The following is an 18316-nucleotide window of genomic DNA, read 5'->3' on the forward strand; positions in this document are numbered from 1 at the left end:
TAGTTCATTAGCCTGAAAATGACAGTTTCGTTCTTTATTAGTTCAAATGTCAACTACTACTTGATAAAGTTTATTTAAGAAAAGTATTAGTGCGTGCACGACACTACACGCCTTAATTCTAAAAATACATTAATGCAAATGGTAACACTAATTTAGATCAGTTAAATTTCGCCTCGTGAAACAAAACTAGGACTGAAATCTAAGATCCGAGAAAATGGCTTATGCTGCTCTTTCTTCACTTATGCATACACTGCAGCAACTGTTGCAGCCTAAACCACGGTTGGTTTGTGGAAGTGCTGAACAACTTGAGATAACTTACCGAAGTCTTTGTGCTGTCCAAGCTCTCCTTGAGGATGCTAGTCCTCCAAAGGAAGCCAAAGATATTGAAACACTGAAAGTTTTGGAAAAGAAGATCAGAGATCCAGTGTACAAAGTAGAGGATAGAGTTGATTCAATCCTAAGAAGCATCATTCTAGCAGATAATGAAGACAACCGAGAAAGGGCTTGTAAAGCTTTCAAGGAGGAATTGCAAGAAGTGGAAAAAGAAGTTGATTCTCTAAGGAAAGAGGTGATGCAGATCGAGTTTATCAAGCATGGAACCAAATCTGCGGAAGCAACAACTTCCTCCTCATCAAGAAGGTATGAAACTGAACAAAATAGTATCGTTGTCGGTATGGTGGATGACTTTAACTCCATAATAGACCGCTTAACTGCGCAGACATATGAGCTGACAGTGGTACCAATTGTTGGTATGGGCGGTATCGGTAAGTCAACCCTTGCTAGAAAAGTCTATGATGTTTCATCAATTCGACACCGATTTGATACATGTGCATGGGTCACTGTTTCTGAAGAATACAATGAGAGACAGGTGCTTCTTCGACTAATATCTTCAATTAGTTGAGACATGACTGAAAGCAATCAAGAAATGAGTAAGGATCAACTAAAAAAGATTGTGTATAAAGGTTTGAAGGGTAGAAGATTTCTAATTGTCATAGATGATATTTGGAGTAATGAGGCTCGGGACCAAATGCATAGAATATTTCCTAATGATAACAACAAAAGTCGAATCCTATTAACTACTCGCCTCCACTTTGCAGCTGATTATGCAAGCCCTGATTTTCCTCCTCATAAAATGTCTTTTCTAAGTTTAGATGAAAGTTGGAATCTATTTATAGAAAGAGTATTCGAAAAAGACCCATGCCCATCACAGCTAGAAGGAATAGGGAAGCATATCATACAACAATGTCAAGGATTACCTCTCTCAATTATTGTCATTGCTGGACTTCTTGGAAAGGTGGAGCCGCCCATGAATATTGGAAGAAAGTTAAGGAAAATTTGAACTCATTCTTTGGTATGGTTTCTGAAAAATGTGAAGCAATTCTTTCTTTGAGCTACAGTTACTTGCCCCAACATTTGAAGGCTTGTTGTCTCTATATTGGAGGTTTTCCTGAAGATATGGAGATTGGTGTTATGAAATTGACTAGCTTATGGATTGCTGAACAATTCATAAAAGCAGAAAGCAATAAAAGGTTAGAAGTGGTGGCAGAGGAGTATCTACAAGACTTAGTTGATAGAAGTCTAATTTTGCCTGGTAGAAGAAGGTTTAATGGAAGGATGAAAAGTTGCCAAATTCACGATCTTCTTCGGCAGTTGTGCATAAGAGAAGCTCAAATTGAGAATGTCGTGCATGTCACGGATGATAATCTCCACGTTTCCTCAGAAGGCATAAATGATCAACGGCGAGTAATGCTTTCACTTTATGCTGATCAGGAGTTTGTTTATCTTCCACAGCATGAGAGTGATATTACAAGTACGACCCGGAGCTTGGTTTCTACGAGGTTATATTATAAAACTTTAGGACAATGTACCTGTTCCATTGTTTCACATTTTAAGCTGCTTAAGGTGTTGGATGCATCTTCCTGCCTTTGCGATTTCTCTTGTGTAATACCTCATTTAGTACATTTGAGATATGTTTCTGCATACATTAAGAAAGTTCCTTCACTAGCCAAATTGTGGAATCTACAGACCATAATTCTTGATACATTTGGATTAACACACTTGCATCTTCCACCAGACATGTGGACAATGGAAAATATTTGACAACTCGATATTGGATTTACAATACATATGTCTAATCCTCTTGAAGCAGAATGTCATAGTATTGGAGAGAAACAATCTTTGTTTCTCAGTAACTTGCAAACACTTGCCCTCCCTTCCTCTCATTTTGTGACGAAAATCCTAAGAAGAACTCCCAATCTAAATAAGCTAAAGATTAATGAGGTATATAACACTTACTGGTCTGCTTTTCTTGGTGGTCTTTTTTTCCTAAAGGAGCTTGAGAAACTACATATATGGGCAACAGTATCACGTGATACAATCATTCTCTCTAGGGATATTTTCCTGCCTAATCTCAAGAAATTGACATTATATGAAACTTTTTTTCCATGGGAAGGTATGGTTGTGCTGGCTAATTTACCAAATCTCGAGCTGCTCAAAGCAGAAGGTGCATTCTGGGGAACAGATTGGAGCCTAAATGAAGATGTTGTATTTCAAAAATTAAAATATCTACGAATTCAACGCGGAAATCTGGAAAGATGGGAAGTAACCAGTGATAGTTTTCCGATGCTTGAGCAACTAGTCCTAAGAGGGCTGCGTTTTCTAGAGGAGATTCCCCAGAGTATTGGTGAAATAATGACACTAAAATTAATCCGAATAGAATATTGCAGATCTGCAGTCATCACTAGTGCCAAGAAATTCAACAAGAGCAAGAAAGCTGGGGAAATTATGAGCTTCAAGTTCAAAATTATCTAGTCTTTGAAATTAGGTATGTTAAAACTCCATCTTTGATTATTAGCCAATTCTTAATATGTTCATGTGGTTTTTGTCAAGAACGAGAGAAATTGAAGAATGACTATCTCAATTACTTGATTCCCATACATCAGAATACATTGGTATTTGTATACAAGAGAAATAAGAGAGGAAAGGAAGTAAAATATCCTACACTAAATGTAAATCCTACAAAATATTCTTCATAATATTCTACCACTAATGTTACATAATATTCTACACTAAATAAATGTAGAATATCCTTAATAATATTTCATATATTCATAGTATCTCTTCATATTCACCATATTGAGAATATCTTAATGTAGATATTCTACAATCTGTCCATTATGCTAACATCCCCCCTCAAATTGATGCCGATGGATCAACAAGCATCAATTTTCCTACTAGAAACCGATGACGTTGTCGTGCCATTGATTTTATAAACACATCAGCTATTTGAAGATCACTGGATACATGTGGAAAAGTAATAACTCTTCTATATACAACTTCTCTGATAAAATGACAGTCCACTTCAATATGCTTGGTTCTTTCGTGATAAACTGGATTGGTTGCAATCTGAATGACACTTGTGTTGTCAGCATGGAGAGGAGTAGGACTAGATTGAGGAAATCCTATCTCTGCAAGTAAACCACGAAGCCAAATAATCTCGGAACAAGCAGTAGACATTGCTCGATATTCAGCCTCCGTTGAAGATTTTGAAACGTGATCTTGCTTCTTTCTCTTCCAAGATATCAAAGAATCTCTGAGAAACATGCACTACCATCCCGTGACGGAGAGGCGAGTATCAGAACATCCAGGACAATCAGAATCACTAAACGCTTTAAGTTGAATAGGAGAGCCACTAGGAAAAAATAATCCACGAGTAGATGTTCCTGAGAGATATCGAATGATGCGACGAACAACCACTAAATGTAGATGACGCGGAGTCTGCATAAATTGACTAACTTGTTGAACTGCAAAAGAGATATCAGGCCTAGTAATAGTAAGATAATTTAGGATCCTAACTAATTGTCGAAACAAAGTTGGATCAGGAATAAGATCTCCTTCATCACGGTGATAATTTACATTCAATTCCAACGGAGTATCAACAGAGGGTGATTCTTGAAGACTAGCCAAAACAATCAAATCCTGAGTATATTTGTGCTGGTTTAAGAAAACACCTAAAGAATTATAATGAACTTCCAACCTCAAGAAATATGTAAGAGTACCAAGATCTTTCATATGAAAAGAATCCTTAAGTTGCTGCTGGAGGCTAGTGATTAATGAAGAATCAGTTCCTGTGATAATGATGTCATCTACATATACCAAAAAAAGAACACAACCTGTAGATGTTTTCCGAAGAAACAAAGATGAGTCATATTTACTTTGTTCAAAAGAGAATTGAAGCAAAGTAGATCGAAACTTGTCAAACCAAGCTCTGGGAGATTGTTTTAATCCATACAAAGTTCGCTTCAACTTGCAAACATCTGATGTGGATGATGAAAACAAACTAGGTGGAGGTTTCATATAAATATCTTCTTTCAGATCACCATGGAGAAAAGCATTTTTTACGTCCATTTGATGAAGAGGCCCGTTCTGTGATGCAGCAATGGCAATAATAATTCGCACCGTAGTCATTTTTGTTATTGGTGCAAAAGTCTCCTCATAATCCACACCATACTCCTGTTTGTTACCAAGGACAACCAAGTGAGCTTTGTACCTATCAAGAGTTCCATCAAAATGAAGTTTAATTGAATAAACCCATTTACATCCAATTGGCCGGACATTTGAAGGACATGAAACAATGTCCCATGTGTCATTTTCTTTAAGAGCCAAAAGTTCTTCCTCTATTGTTTTCTGCCAACATTCATGCTTGGAAGCTTGTGAGTAACCAGTTGGAACAGAAATGATGGATAAAGTAGAGGAAAAACCATACCAATTAGGAGTACTTCGCAGTCTAGTAGACCGTCGAGTAGGCTCAAGAGAAGCTGGCCTTGAAGAAATCTCAGCTTCTGGTTGTGGAGCAGTCTCAGGTGGCGGATCAGTTTCGGGAGGGGATAAAGCTAGCCGACGTCGTTCATACACAAATCCAGGTTTGAACTTCTTAGAAGAAGATGACAAATCCTCAAAAGTAGGAAGAATAGGAGAAACAGAAGATGACTCAACATGAATAGGAAAGAAATACTGATTCTCAAAGAAAACAACATTTCTAGAAATACGAATTTGTTAGAACTTGGATCATAGCAAATAAACCCTTTCTGAGAAGTAATATAACCCATAGAAGCACATTTAGTAGACTGAGCAGAAATTTTATTGCGTTGAGAAGGAGGCAGATGTACAAAACAAACACAACCAAATGTATGAAAATTATGATAGCTAGGATTATGATGATAAAGGCGATAATATGGAGACTCACGATTTAACACTTTAAATGTCAGCCTATTAATTAAATAGACAGCAGTAGACAAAGATTCCACCCAGTATTTGGATGGGACAGAGGACTCAATCAATAAAGTACGAGTGACATCTAAGAGATGACGATTTTTACGCTCAGCAACCCCATTTTGCTGTGGCGTATATGGGTAAGAGCGTTGTGAGACAATTCCTTTCTCAAGCAAGAAATTATTGAATTCATGAGAAATATATTCTCCACCAGAATCAGATCTTAATATTTTGATGCATGTAGAAAATTGATTCTCAATGTAAGCCAAAAATGTCTTGAATATGAAAAATACCTTAGATTTGAAACGGAGAAAATATACCCATGTAAACCGATTATAATCATCTATAAATGTCACAAAGTATTTGAAATGAGCATGAGAAGTAATTGGTGAAATGCCCCAAACATCACTATGAATGACATCAAAACATTTTGTAGCACGACTACCAAAATTAGGAAAAGGAAGAGTTTTACTTTTTCCTAATTTACAAGTTGAACAATCAAAAGAAGCAGCTAAAAATTGATTTTTATTTCCCAATAAACTAGAATTCAATAAATGAGACAACACAACAGAATTTGGATGTCCTAGACGCTTATGCCAAACCTCAATCTTACTAGCAGTAGAAGTACAAGTAAAAGATAGAACATGAGGAATGGTAAAATGTATAGGAAACAATCTTCCAACTTTAGGCCCCTTTGCGATTACCGTCCCCGACACCTGATCCTGCACAAGACAACCATTACGAGAAAAATTCACATCACAATTATTTTCTACCAATTGTCCAACTGAAATAAGATTAGTTGAGAGTTTTGGTGAAACAAAAATATTCTTGAAAGTTGGAGTAATGTCCCTAACCTTGGTAATGGGTAAATTACTACCATTGGCAACGTGAATATGTGATGGACTGTGATACTTACGAACATTTTTTAGTATACTTGTTGAGTTGGTCATATGATTGGAAGCACCAGAATCAACAAGCCAAAGATTAGATGCAGCATCATTACCTTGTAATCCCAAAGCCGAAAAGGCTGACACGATCATTTGTTGGACCATTTCAGGAGTAAGAATTTGTCCTGCAGAAGATGAGTTATCAGTAGTGGAACCATTTACCTCAGCTTGATAAGCATTGACCCTACGATTTTGAGGGCGTGTGGGACACTCTTTGATAATATGTCCATGTTGTTTACAATAGTTACAAAACTTCTTGCCACAATTGCAAGCAATATCGCCATATTGCTTGCAGCTATAGCATTGAGTTCTAGTCATATCCCTGCCCTTTCCTTTTCCTTGAGCAGCAAATGCAACAGTGACATCATTTGCTTGCTTAAAAGCATTTTGTGTGACAAGACGTTACTCTTCACGGAGTAATTCCCTAAAACAAACATCCAAAGAGGGAGACGGGTCACGATTCATCAAGTTAGAGCGAACACTCTCAAAATCGTATCGCAATTTCATCAAAAATTGGTCTCGCTTGCTTTGCTCATGAACTGCTTGAATTATAGAGAGAGATTCAGCATGTACTTTAGCATAAACAATATCAGTAAATTCAACCCATAAATATTGAAATCCAGAATAATAATCCTGAACAGAGAGACCTCATTGAGAGTAATTAGCAATTTCATGCTCTAGCTGGAATCTTCTAGCGCTATTGTCTTGATTGTAAACCTTTTGTAAATAATCCCACATGGCCTTTGAAGTCTTGTACGGCCTGAGATTAAGAACAATAAGGGGGTCAATTGACCCTAAAATCCATGTCATCACCCGAGCATCCTTGACCTTCCACTGACCTAACTTTGTAAGATCAGTAGGAGCAGGATCACTTCCATCTATATGGCCCCATAATTCTTTTCGCGTGACAAAAAGTTGAAATTGAAATTCCCAAGCTGAATAATTTTTTCTAGTGAAACGAACACTGAAAGATTCAAATTGATGTGAAGTCATATTTCTGAATAGAGAAAATCAAAAACACAATGAAACGAAAAAAATATCTAGAATAACCAAAACCAAAAGCCCTAGATTCTTAGGACTGCTTGTTGACGAACAGTCAAGAGAACTAAACTTTCAAAAAAAAAAAAAAAAGGCTCTAATACCATGTCAAGAACAGAGAAAACATGAGAGAAATTGAAGAATGACTATCTCAATTACTTGATTCCCATACATCAGAATACAATGGTATTTATATACAAGAGAAATAAGAGAGGAAAGGAAGTAAAATATCCTACACTAAATGTAAATCCTACAAAATATTCTTCATAATATTCTACCACTAATGTTACATAATATTCTACACTAAATGTAGAATATCCTTAATAATATTTCATATATTCATAGTATCTCTTCATATTCACCATATTGAGAATATCTTAATGTAGATATTCTACAATATGTCCATTATGCTAACAGTTTTATGTCTTCTTTCATTTCTTGTCTTCACCTGCTTGTATCATTTGAAAAGGCTTGTAAACTTTGAGATCTGTCCAATCAATAGCAAGTCGATTCTTGTTGTTTTGACAGCCGGTTAAAATGTCTTATAATGTTATACCCGAGTTAATAACATAAAAAGTTTAAGCCTGTCCGTTTATATCTGCGTTTTTTCTTCGACTTTTTGAGTATGAGCAAGTTGATCTGAATAGGTGAGCTTATGAAGAAAGTACTTAGCGACTAGCCGACTATATTCTGCTGATCCAGCTGAAGAACTTGATATTCAAAATCTGAAAATGCAGTGCATCTTTGCGTTGATTTTCACTGAGATTTTATATCCTGGGAAGCCTCACTTAATCTTTCATTTGGTTTTAATGCAGGGTCAGGATGATCCAAGAAGAATTTCTATATTGGTTGCATAGGAGTAGCATTTTGAATATTTGACCCCAACTGCTATTATGAAGAGTTTATGCATGTACTCTTTTTCTTAATAGTCAGACTTGTATTAGTATGCAAGCTTATAGTTGCTATATCCCTAGAATCAGTGGCGGAGCCACACTATGCCGAGGGTTCATCCGAAGCTCCTTGGCGGAGAAAAATACTGTTTTTACAAGGTTTAAATTATTTTTTATGTATATATAGTAGATGTTGAACCCCCTTAGGCTTCTTCGTATGTTTATTTTTTTATATTTTGAACCCCTCGGCGGAAATTCTGGCTCCGCCACTGCCTAGAATGATTGAATATTTTAAATAATTGGTTTGCTCGAGTTCATTACCTTTAGAAAAGCTAAGAGTTTCTCCTGGTCAACATTTTTTATTCTTCGTTTCAGTTCTTGGTTAAGCTAATGAGTCTCAAGATTTTTAGTTCTTTGTTCAACGACCATTTTGATCGTGACTCTTAAGGTTCCTTCTTCATCTTATAATTTCAATTTTACTTATTCACTCTGTGTTGGTCGTGACTGAAATGAAATTGTTCTTTAACACATTTTTTGGTTGCAAATTTTTTGTTTTCCGCATATATGTTTTCAAACCATACACACACTAGTCATCAGATGCAAACAAGAATCCTAGCCAACACTCCCACCAACCACAACCTTACACCAAATTGATTACATGAAAAGTAGTACGACTAGTATACAAAATTAAGCCCGAAAATTACGATGCTTGCTAAAGCAAGGAGTTTAAAATAGGGAAAAGGGTCAAATATACTCCAGTAATATCGGAAAAGGGCCAAATATACCCCTCCCATTATATTTTGGCACAAATTCGCCCTTAATTTTGATGGAAGGACACATGACAAGCTTAGAATGAAATGACCCGCCCCCAATTTTTGTTGGGCTAAAACGGTCCAAAGATACTGTTAACATGATGTGATATTGTCCACTTTGGGCCAAGTTCGTACGGTTTTTCCCCAAAAGGCTTCACATCATTAAGAGTATCCAACACCTTATAAGTAACTATTTTTTCTTTTCAGCTACCAATGCGGTACTTTGTTCGCACACCCAACAATTTTAAGTACCCAATTCTCTTTAAAACCCATCCCTGACCCATTTCAGTTCCGTTCTTTTCTTTTCTTGTTCTCCAATCATCCAATCCCAGATATTTGGCCCTTTTCCGTACAGGGGTATATTTGACCCTTTTCCATTTAAAATATGCCAATTTCTAGATATGTAGGGACAATAGCTTTGTCACTCAAACTGTAACACCTCGTGCATTCGGGCTAAGGTTTGACTCGTAAGACGGGGTATAATGAACCCAATATGAATAATAGTGTAAACAGGGTGTTTGAAACCTAATCAAGTCATAAGAAGACTCCTTGGGCAAAGTAAATTCGGAAGCTACCCTACAGAGCATGCTTTCAAGTGAGTTTGCAATACCTTTCCAACGGTATATTATGGAGGTCAAATGGACACATGTACAAAAAGTTATGTACGATTTACTAAACAGTGTTCTGCCGCTCCGTAAAAATGCCAAAATATCCAGCACACTGTTATGGTTTCACGGTAAGATTTACGGGCCGTAAAATGGGCCAAAAATGAGAGTAAAACGGGTCCGACAACAACTTTAAAACTTCATTTTTTGGCTTTTTCACTTCATTCTTCACATCCTCAAGCCCTAAAACGACCATTCTCTCTTCCCATCATCCTCATACACCAAGGTAAGCCTCTTCCAAGTGATTCCAAGTGTTTCTAACATCAACACATGAATTCTAAGTGAAAATACATTGTTCCTAACCTTGGGTTTTCAAGAAAACCCGTCTCAAGGTTCAAGATTCAAGATTCAAGCTTTTGGAATTGTTCTTCAAAGATTCAAACTTTTCTCAAGTTTTTGGAGAGAATTAAGGTATGTAGGGTTTCTATCAATGTGTGGGATCATCATTGTTCTTCCCACTCTACGTTCATCCATAAAAATACGAAGTTCCATAAACCTAAGGTTTCTACTCTAATTCATGATGACCTTAAGGTACATGTACCATGACATACCATGTTCGTGTTAATAATTAGTTATTGTATTCTTGATATTCCATTTTGGTTATTGGGAATCCGTCCGTAATCTATGAACACCCATGCTTTGCATTCCATGGGTTCTTAAATGCAAGATATGAACTATTATGCTTATTTTCATTAAAATCTACGTGCTTTCCATGTTTTTATACAAGTTATACTATATACTTATATTCATGTTATATTATACCCACGAATCATGTTTACGAGTCATGTCTACAAGTCATACTTAAAAGTTATGTTATACAAACCATGGGCTCAGATGCCACCTATATCCATGTTCATGTTTTTGGGAGTAGCAGAGGTTTACCGAGAAAGCTCAGACAGCCTGAAACTACGTATGCCAATGTAGGATAATTGGATTGGATCCTCTCATGTCATGCTTATGTCTCATACCCTGACAAGGTGTGGGGCTGCTCTGCTGGTCAGGCCAGGTAACAAACTCCACGTACCCACGTGGTGATTCCATGTTGTCGATTATACTACGGCTTTCCCACAAGATACTATTTAAATGTACTGACATCCCCTTTTATTGCCCGGGGGCTTGCATTTCACAATGCAGGTATAGATCTACTCATTAGGACATTGCTCGTATCAGCTATTGGTGAGCCCCATCTCATTCGGGGTTTTGTCATTATTTATATTTCATGTTAGTTATGCCGGGGGCCTTGTCCCGGTAAACAGTTTAGCAGTCGGACTCACGTTAGAGGTTTCATAGACTAGTTCAGTTGTGTCATGTCAGATATTCAGTTCAGCTGGCCTTGTTGGCTATGTTACTATACTTTCAGAGTATTTTCGCATTTATGATATAACGGTACTTTCTGACTTATGATTATTGGGTCCCATGTTACTCGAATCATGCATGTTTAACTTATATCCCGCATCAGTACATGTCACATATTGATTCAGCAAGACATGTGGTTAGCTGGGTCAAATGTAGCAAGGCACCAAGTGCCGTGTTACCAGGCCATGGTTCGGGGCGTGACACAAACTGTCTTTTGGGAATTTCAGCATATACTTGCATTGATCCTTTATCATACTAGCCTAAACCAAACTTCATCTCCTCTCCATTCTGAGAGATTAAACCAGCATGCCTTAGTTACTCCAGCAAACTGCAATAACCATTAACTTATATTATTTAGCCCTTCAAATTCAGAGAAGAGAAATGGCTTATGCTGCTCATTCCTCACTTATGCATACACTGCAACAACTCCTGCAGATTAAATCACCTTTGATTTGTGGAAGATTTATACAACAACAACATGTTGAATCTACTTATCAAAGTCTATCTGCTCTCCAATTTTTTCTTGAGGATACTACAAAAGAAGCCAAGGATATTGAAACTCTCAAGGTTACAGAAAAGAGGATCAGAGATGTAGTCTACAAAGCAGAAGACAGAGTTGATTCAATCTTGAGAAGCATCATTCTATCAGATAATGAACACAACCGGGAAAGGGCTTTTAGATGCTTCAATGAAGAATTGCAAGAAGTGGAAAACGAAGTTTATTTTCTCACGAAAGAGGTGATGCTGATCGAGTTTAACCAGTGGCGGATCCAAGATTTCATTCAGGGGGTTCGGAAAAAACAACAAAAGTTAAATATAAAAAATAATGTTGTCATGGGAATCGAACCTCGGATGCTAAAGAAAATTTTGAACACCCTGGACCGCTTGGGCTAACTTTTTTGCATTTGTTCAGGGTATTCAAAAGTTAATATATTGTCACACCCCAATCCTGATAGGGCATGATGGGCACCCGACCATTTACTTAGAGCCGAGCAAACCCGCAGGTTCTCATTATATTCATAATCTTACTGGACTCTTAAATCACGAAGTGAAATGCATAATGAAAGATTTTCAAAAACATTCTTTTCGTCTTTCTCAAATCAAGTAAAATCTGTAATCATATGAAATTTGTAATATAATGCATAATGATACATTGGCTTGCAGAGCCGCTTGCAAGAATGACATGCTATATACGTGACTCTGTCTGCAAAGTCTCTAACATAAATCAATATAGCATAACATAGATACTCTGACTCGGCAACACTTCGGAAGGAAATGGAGCTCGCCAATCCAGCTGGAACATCTTCTAGCAATATCCTCTACTCATCTGTATACAACTGCGTGGCATGAAACGCAGCGTCCACCAGAAGGGACGTCAGTATGAATAATGTATTGAGTATGTAAGGCATGAATAACACCATAATATAAATATGAAAGGTAACATGGAATAAGAGAGATAACCTGTACATCTGAATGCCTCATAAGGCGGATGTCATGCATGCTTAGCCTTTAAAAAAAACATTTCTATACATATACATAGTACCATGCCCGACTATTAAGGCTCGGTGTCATATATATAATATCATGCCCGGCCATTAAGGTTCGGTGTTATCATCGTTAGCCCGCATCCGGGGCGGTATCATAACATGCCCACTGCAGTGGTGTGCACATCTACGTGTCATGCCCGACCGACTATAGCGCGGTGCGGTGTCAGAAAAATAAATACATATATATAAAGCATGCATAAGATCCCAATCAAAAGCCACAACTATATCGGAGTAACGTAAGGTCGGTAGCCTCCGATTATATTATGGATCAATCATCATCGTTTATCCCACCTTGAAGGAACAAGGGTCATAAGGTGAGATTACCAACAATGAAGGAAATTAAGAAATTGCAAAGTAAACTCAATCACCTCATAATAATATAAAGCTCATGTACATGGAAATCTCTATGAATAAAAATCATCTCATAATAACATGAAATCCGTATGCCTTGGAGCTTGGATAAATAAATCTCTCATAATCATCATCATGGTTATCATAAAAAAAAATTATTCATCTTTACCATCATAAAAACTTTAAGAGTCATGAATCTCTAACATTCTTGGAAATGAAAATTTTTATGGAATTCATGCATGGTTTGGTAGGAAAAGAATCATGCCTTAGAAGCTCAATAACATCATAAGGATTACGAAATTCGTGGACTTCTAGCATTTGTGAAACTAATGATATTATGGGTATGACACAAAGGTTTATAACGAAAGGATCATGCCTTTAGAAAGAAAGGGGCTAGCCTTAACATACCTGGAAGATAATTTCTCGACTTCCAACTTACTTCCCGTCTCGCAATTCACTTAATATCATTCGTAGCCTCATAATCTACATATACAACCATTCATACTATTGTTAGAATCATCATCATACACTCGTCTTAAGCCCTTAATTAAAATCCTTTTAGGTTCTGTTGAAATTCGGGCAGCATCTCCCCTATTTATATGCCTAGCCCGAAATCATAATATCAACAACCATTCAACAACAACAATACCAACATCATCAACACATTATCCATACCAATATATTTCCTAAAACATCCCACACGATGTTTTCTAAATTTCTCAACTAACCAACTTGTGATACGACTATTTAATAACTTTATTTCCGTAAAGAAGCCGAAATTAATACCCATAAGGAGAGATTCATACCTTTTTCTTGTTAGAACAATAAAATCTCCAATATTCACCTTGAATCTGAGTCGAAATCCACCGCAACACGATGCTATAACCGTAACTATGCGTTACCCGAGCCTTGATTAGCCAAAATCACTTCAAATCCTCACTTTTATGTGGTATAAAAGGCCCTTTTTGTTTGCTGAAAATTCTGGAAAGTTTTGGACAATTTTGATGATGAAAAATGGGGTTTTAACCCCTTTTATAGTAGCTAAGGTCAGCTGCACTGTAGTAGTACTGTAGCAGCCCTGTTTTCTGCTTGTCAGCTCAGTTTGTAACGTCTATAGTTCTCTACTCCGATATCCTATCGACGAGCGGTTTGTTGCATTAGAAACTAGACTCGACGAAATTTATTTTAGGCTTTTGTTTCACCTTAAAAATCCTAATATACTAGGAGATATGCCCCTCCAAAGTTGACTAAAAATCTGCCCAACATTTCTCAAATTTTCATCAAACTTATTTTCTTCAATTTGCTTGATCTCGAAACCTTCCGAAACTCTCCATACATGATATTTATCATTTATTATACATGATAATGGCCATGTTCTTGTATTTCAAAATAGTATTTCCCGATTATGACTTACGAGATCATAATTATCCTTTACTTAAATAATATACTTAATAATGCCTCGTTCCTCATACTCCAAGGTTGTTTTACCTAGCCATAACTCGACATACTTACATTCAAATTTTAACCAGTGCTTCTCCGAGGTACGGGGTGTAACATATATGTACATAAATATAATATATAATTTTTTGCCGAGGGTGTTCACACCCTAAATCCGCCCCTGAGTTTAAGAAGCATGGAAGCAAATCAGCAGAATTAGCAACAACTTCCTCCTAGTCAGGCAAAAATAGTGTTATTGGAATGAAGGATGACTTAAGCACCATACTAAATTGCCTCACCGCTCAAGCGAAAGAGCTAATAGTCATATCAGTTATTGGTATGGGCGGTATTGGTAAGACAACACTTGCCAGATTTTTGATGACTACAACCATTCATTGTCTATGGGTCACCATCTCTGAAGAATATAATAAGAGAAATGCTCCTTGAAGTTGTCTCTTCGACTATTGGAATCAATCCAGAAATGAGCGACGATCAACTAATGGAGATTGTGTACAGAGGTCTAAAGGGTAGAAGATTTCTGATTGTCATAGATGATCTTTGGAGTACAAAGGCTTGGGACCAAATGCGAAGAATATTTCCAAATGATTACAATAAAAGCCGAATTATATTAACCACTCGTCTAACAAATGTTGTTGATTATGCCAACTGCCCTGATTTTCCTCCTCATGATGTGGCTTTTCTAAGTTTAGATGATAATTGGAACCTATTTACGAAAATACTATTCAGGAAAGATCCTTGTCCTCCACAACTAGAAGAAATTGGGAAGCATATCATACAACAATGTCGAGGATTACCGCTATCCATTATTGTCATTGTTGGTCTTCTTGGAAAGAGAGGCCAGACACACGATAATTGGAAGATAATTGAGGAAAACTTGAACTCATTCTTTGGTACGATTTCAGAACTGTGTCAAGCAATTCTTTCTTTGAGCTACAATTGCTTACCCCAATACTTGAAGGCGTGCTTTCTCTATATAGGAGGTTTTCCTAAAGATATGGAGCTTCGTGTTTCAAAGTTGATAAGCTCATGGATAGCTGAGCAATTCATAAAGGCAAGAAGCAATAAAAGGTTAGAAGCGGTGGTAGAGGAGTATCTACAAGAGTTAATGGAGATGAGTCTAATGGTTGGTAGAAGACGGGCTTATGGAAGGATCAAAACGTGTAAAATTCACGATCTTCTACGACAGCTGCGCATAAGAGAAGCTTAACTTGAAAATGTTGTGCATTTCACTAATAATTATGCCGCCACTTCCTCAGATGGCATACTTGATAGGCGGCGAGTGATCATTCCGTTTTTTATTCGGGATTATTTTTGTGATCATCCAAGGGATAGGAGTGGCAAGATTACAACCCGCAGCTTGATCTTTATGGGACGTAAATCTTATCAAGTTAAAGGAATATATCACTGGCCCAATAGTGTTTCACATTTCAAGTTGCTTAAGGTGTTGGATGCACGTGAAATATTATACGATTTCTCTCATATAATACCCCGACTTGTACATTTGAGATACGTTGATGCATATATTGATGATCCTTCTTCACCAGCCAAATTGTGCAATCTACAGATCATAATTATTTATTCACTAAGGCATAACGTGCAGCTCCCACCGGAGATCTGGACAATGTCAGAGATAAAACACGTGGAAATTGAAAATGTGGATATGCCTAATCCTCTTGAGGCAGAAAGTCATGGCATTTAAGAACAACCTTTGTTCCTGAATAACTTGCAAACACTTCTCAGATACTCTCCTGTTGTGGTGGAAATCTTGAAAAGAACTCCCAATCTGAATAAGCTAAAGATTAACGATGTACGAAGTACTGAGTGGTCTTCTTTTCTTGATTGTCTCAATCTTCTACAGGGGCTTATGACACTAAATATACAAGCAGTGTCGCTCAATGGTCCGTTCATTCTCTATAAGAATAGTTTCCTGCCTAATCTCAACAAATTGAGTTTAGATTCTACTTTTTTTTTCCATGGGAAGATATGGTCGTGTTGGCTAATTTACCCAATCTTGAGGTGCTCAAAGCATGTAATGAATTCCAGGGAACAGATTGGAGACTAAATGAAGATGTTGTATTTCGTAAATTAAAATATCTAGGCGTTCATCACGGAAATCTGGAAAGATGGGAAGCAACTAATGATAATTTTCCGATGCTTGAGCAACTAATCATGACTTGGTTGCATTTCCTACAGGAGATTCCCCAGAGTATTGGAGAAATAATGACTCTAAAATTAATCGAAATATATGATTGCAACTCTGTAGTCGTCACTAGTGCAAAGCAAATTCGAGAAGAGCAAGAAAGTTGGGGTAACTATGGGTTTCGAGTTCAACTTTGCAGGTATTGAAATTAGGTATGTTAAAGCCCCTCTTTGATGATTAGCCAATTCTTAATATGTTCATGTGATTTTCTGTTTTCTTTGATATTCCTGTATTGTACTTGTTTATATGATTAAAAGGCTTGTAGAGTTTGAGACCTGTTACTTACAATTGGAGTCTTATGTTCCACTGTACTTCCAACCATTTTTGTTATTTTTGGAAGCTATCCTCTTTCTTTTCACCTGTAGTGTTTGCTACGAACATGCTTTTTACTAGACATTTGAGGAAATTCGGAATATGATCTACTGCAAGCCTTCTTCTTGAGTTTATTGTTTTGGTAATTCAATGTTAATTCTCGTTAACTGTAAATTTATTAATGACCTATGAATAATAAGATTAGTATTGTAAAAAGACTGAATGTAACTGTGGACAATAATAGATTAAGTGATAATAAGCAAGTACATTAGAAGGGTTCTACTTGGTTTTGGTTATAAAAGAAATGATATATAAGAAAAATGATTGTATTCTAACTGATTTAGTCTATTGTCTTGGAATAAGTAGTTTTATCACACCCCAACCAATGAGGATAAGCAGATTGGAAAAAGTATATGCAGTGCAACTTTTATTTGATTTTCACTGAGATTTTATCCTAAGCAACCTCTCACTCAATCTTATATGGTTTTAATGTAGGGGCAGGATGATTGAATAAAGACCTAGCTTTGCGAAAATTGGAAAATCTGCTGATGGTGATGCTAACAGCAAGTAAATGAGTTTATGCATGTATTTTTTTTAACCAAACATACAACTGTTTTTTAGAGTGTTGTTGTCAGTTGAGACCAAGTTAAGGTTTTGCACTAAAAAAGACAGAGCATCTAACTTTCGAAAAGAAAAGATCTATGTAAATTATAGCATTTATTACTAGTCATGACACTTATTGTAAGCCCAAACCCTACTCCCTGTGCACCACAGATCTTCTCGAGTATCGATTAACAGAATTCAGTAAATAGTGATGGAGGAAGCATCATCTGGTTATTGACTATGATAGAAATATATATCTTATGTCGAAGTTGAACAACTAATTAATGGTGGAAATAGCCCATGTAAGATTGAACAATTGGCACCCTTGTAATCACAATGAGAACAATATACCATGATTACTACTGCACCTACAGATTGAACAATGTTTGATGAGAAATCATCATATTGAACATGTTACTAGCAATATAGCAGTTAAGGACTGTTGGATCATTAAAGATTCCAGCTAAACTAGTAACGAAAGACATAAATAGCATTTTAAATGCAATTTTAGTTGTGTAGTAGAAGCAAATTAAGTTTCAGTAATAACATGCGATATCCTTAAACACTCGCCATTAATCAGCCCAAGAGACAAAGAAATTGAGAATAAGAAAAGGAGTTGTTAAAACAGAGATTCTCTTTTTTCTGCTAATCAACTTTGGACTCAAACATGACCATTGAAGAATGAAATACAAAGTACTATAAATTATTCAATATGAACATGTGAGGTCACATGCTTTATGTACTTTCTGAGAACATTAACTAAAGATCAAACATTAGATTAAATAGTAAAAGATGGTGATTCATTAATTCCAACAAAACCATTAGAAAAATTGCAACACAGTTCCCAAAAGATTTCACACCATACA

General features: G+C 36.6%; 1 pseudogene; it reads left to right on the forward strand.

The window, feature by feature from the left end:
• Positions 1–214: 214 nt before the first annotated feature.
• On the forward strand, positions 215–3035 carry LOC132639824 (putative late blight resistance protein homolog R1B-8; annotated as a pseudogene).
• Positions 3036–18316: the final 15281 nt, after the last annotated feature.

Source organism: Lycium barbarum, chromosome 5, assembly GCF_019175385.1.
Source record: "Lycium barbarum isolate Lr01 chromosome 5, ASM1917538v2, whole genome shotgun sequence".
NCBI lineage: Eukaryota > Viridiplantae > Streptophyta > Magnoliopsida > Solanales > Solanaceae > Lycium > Lycium barbarum.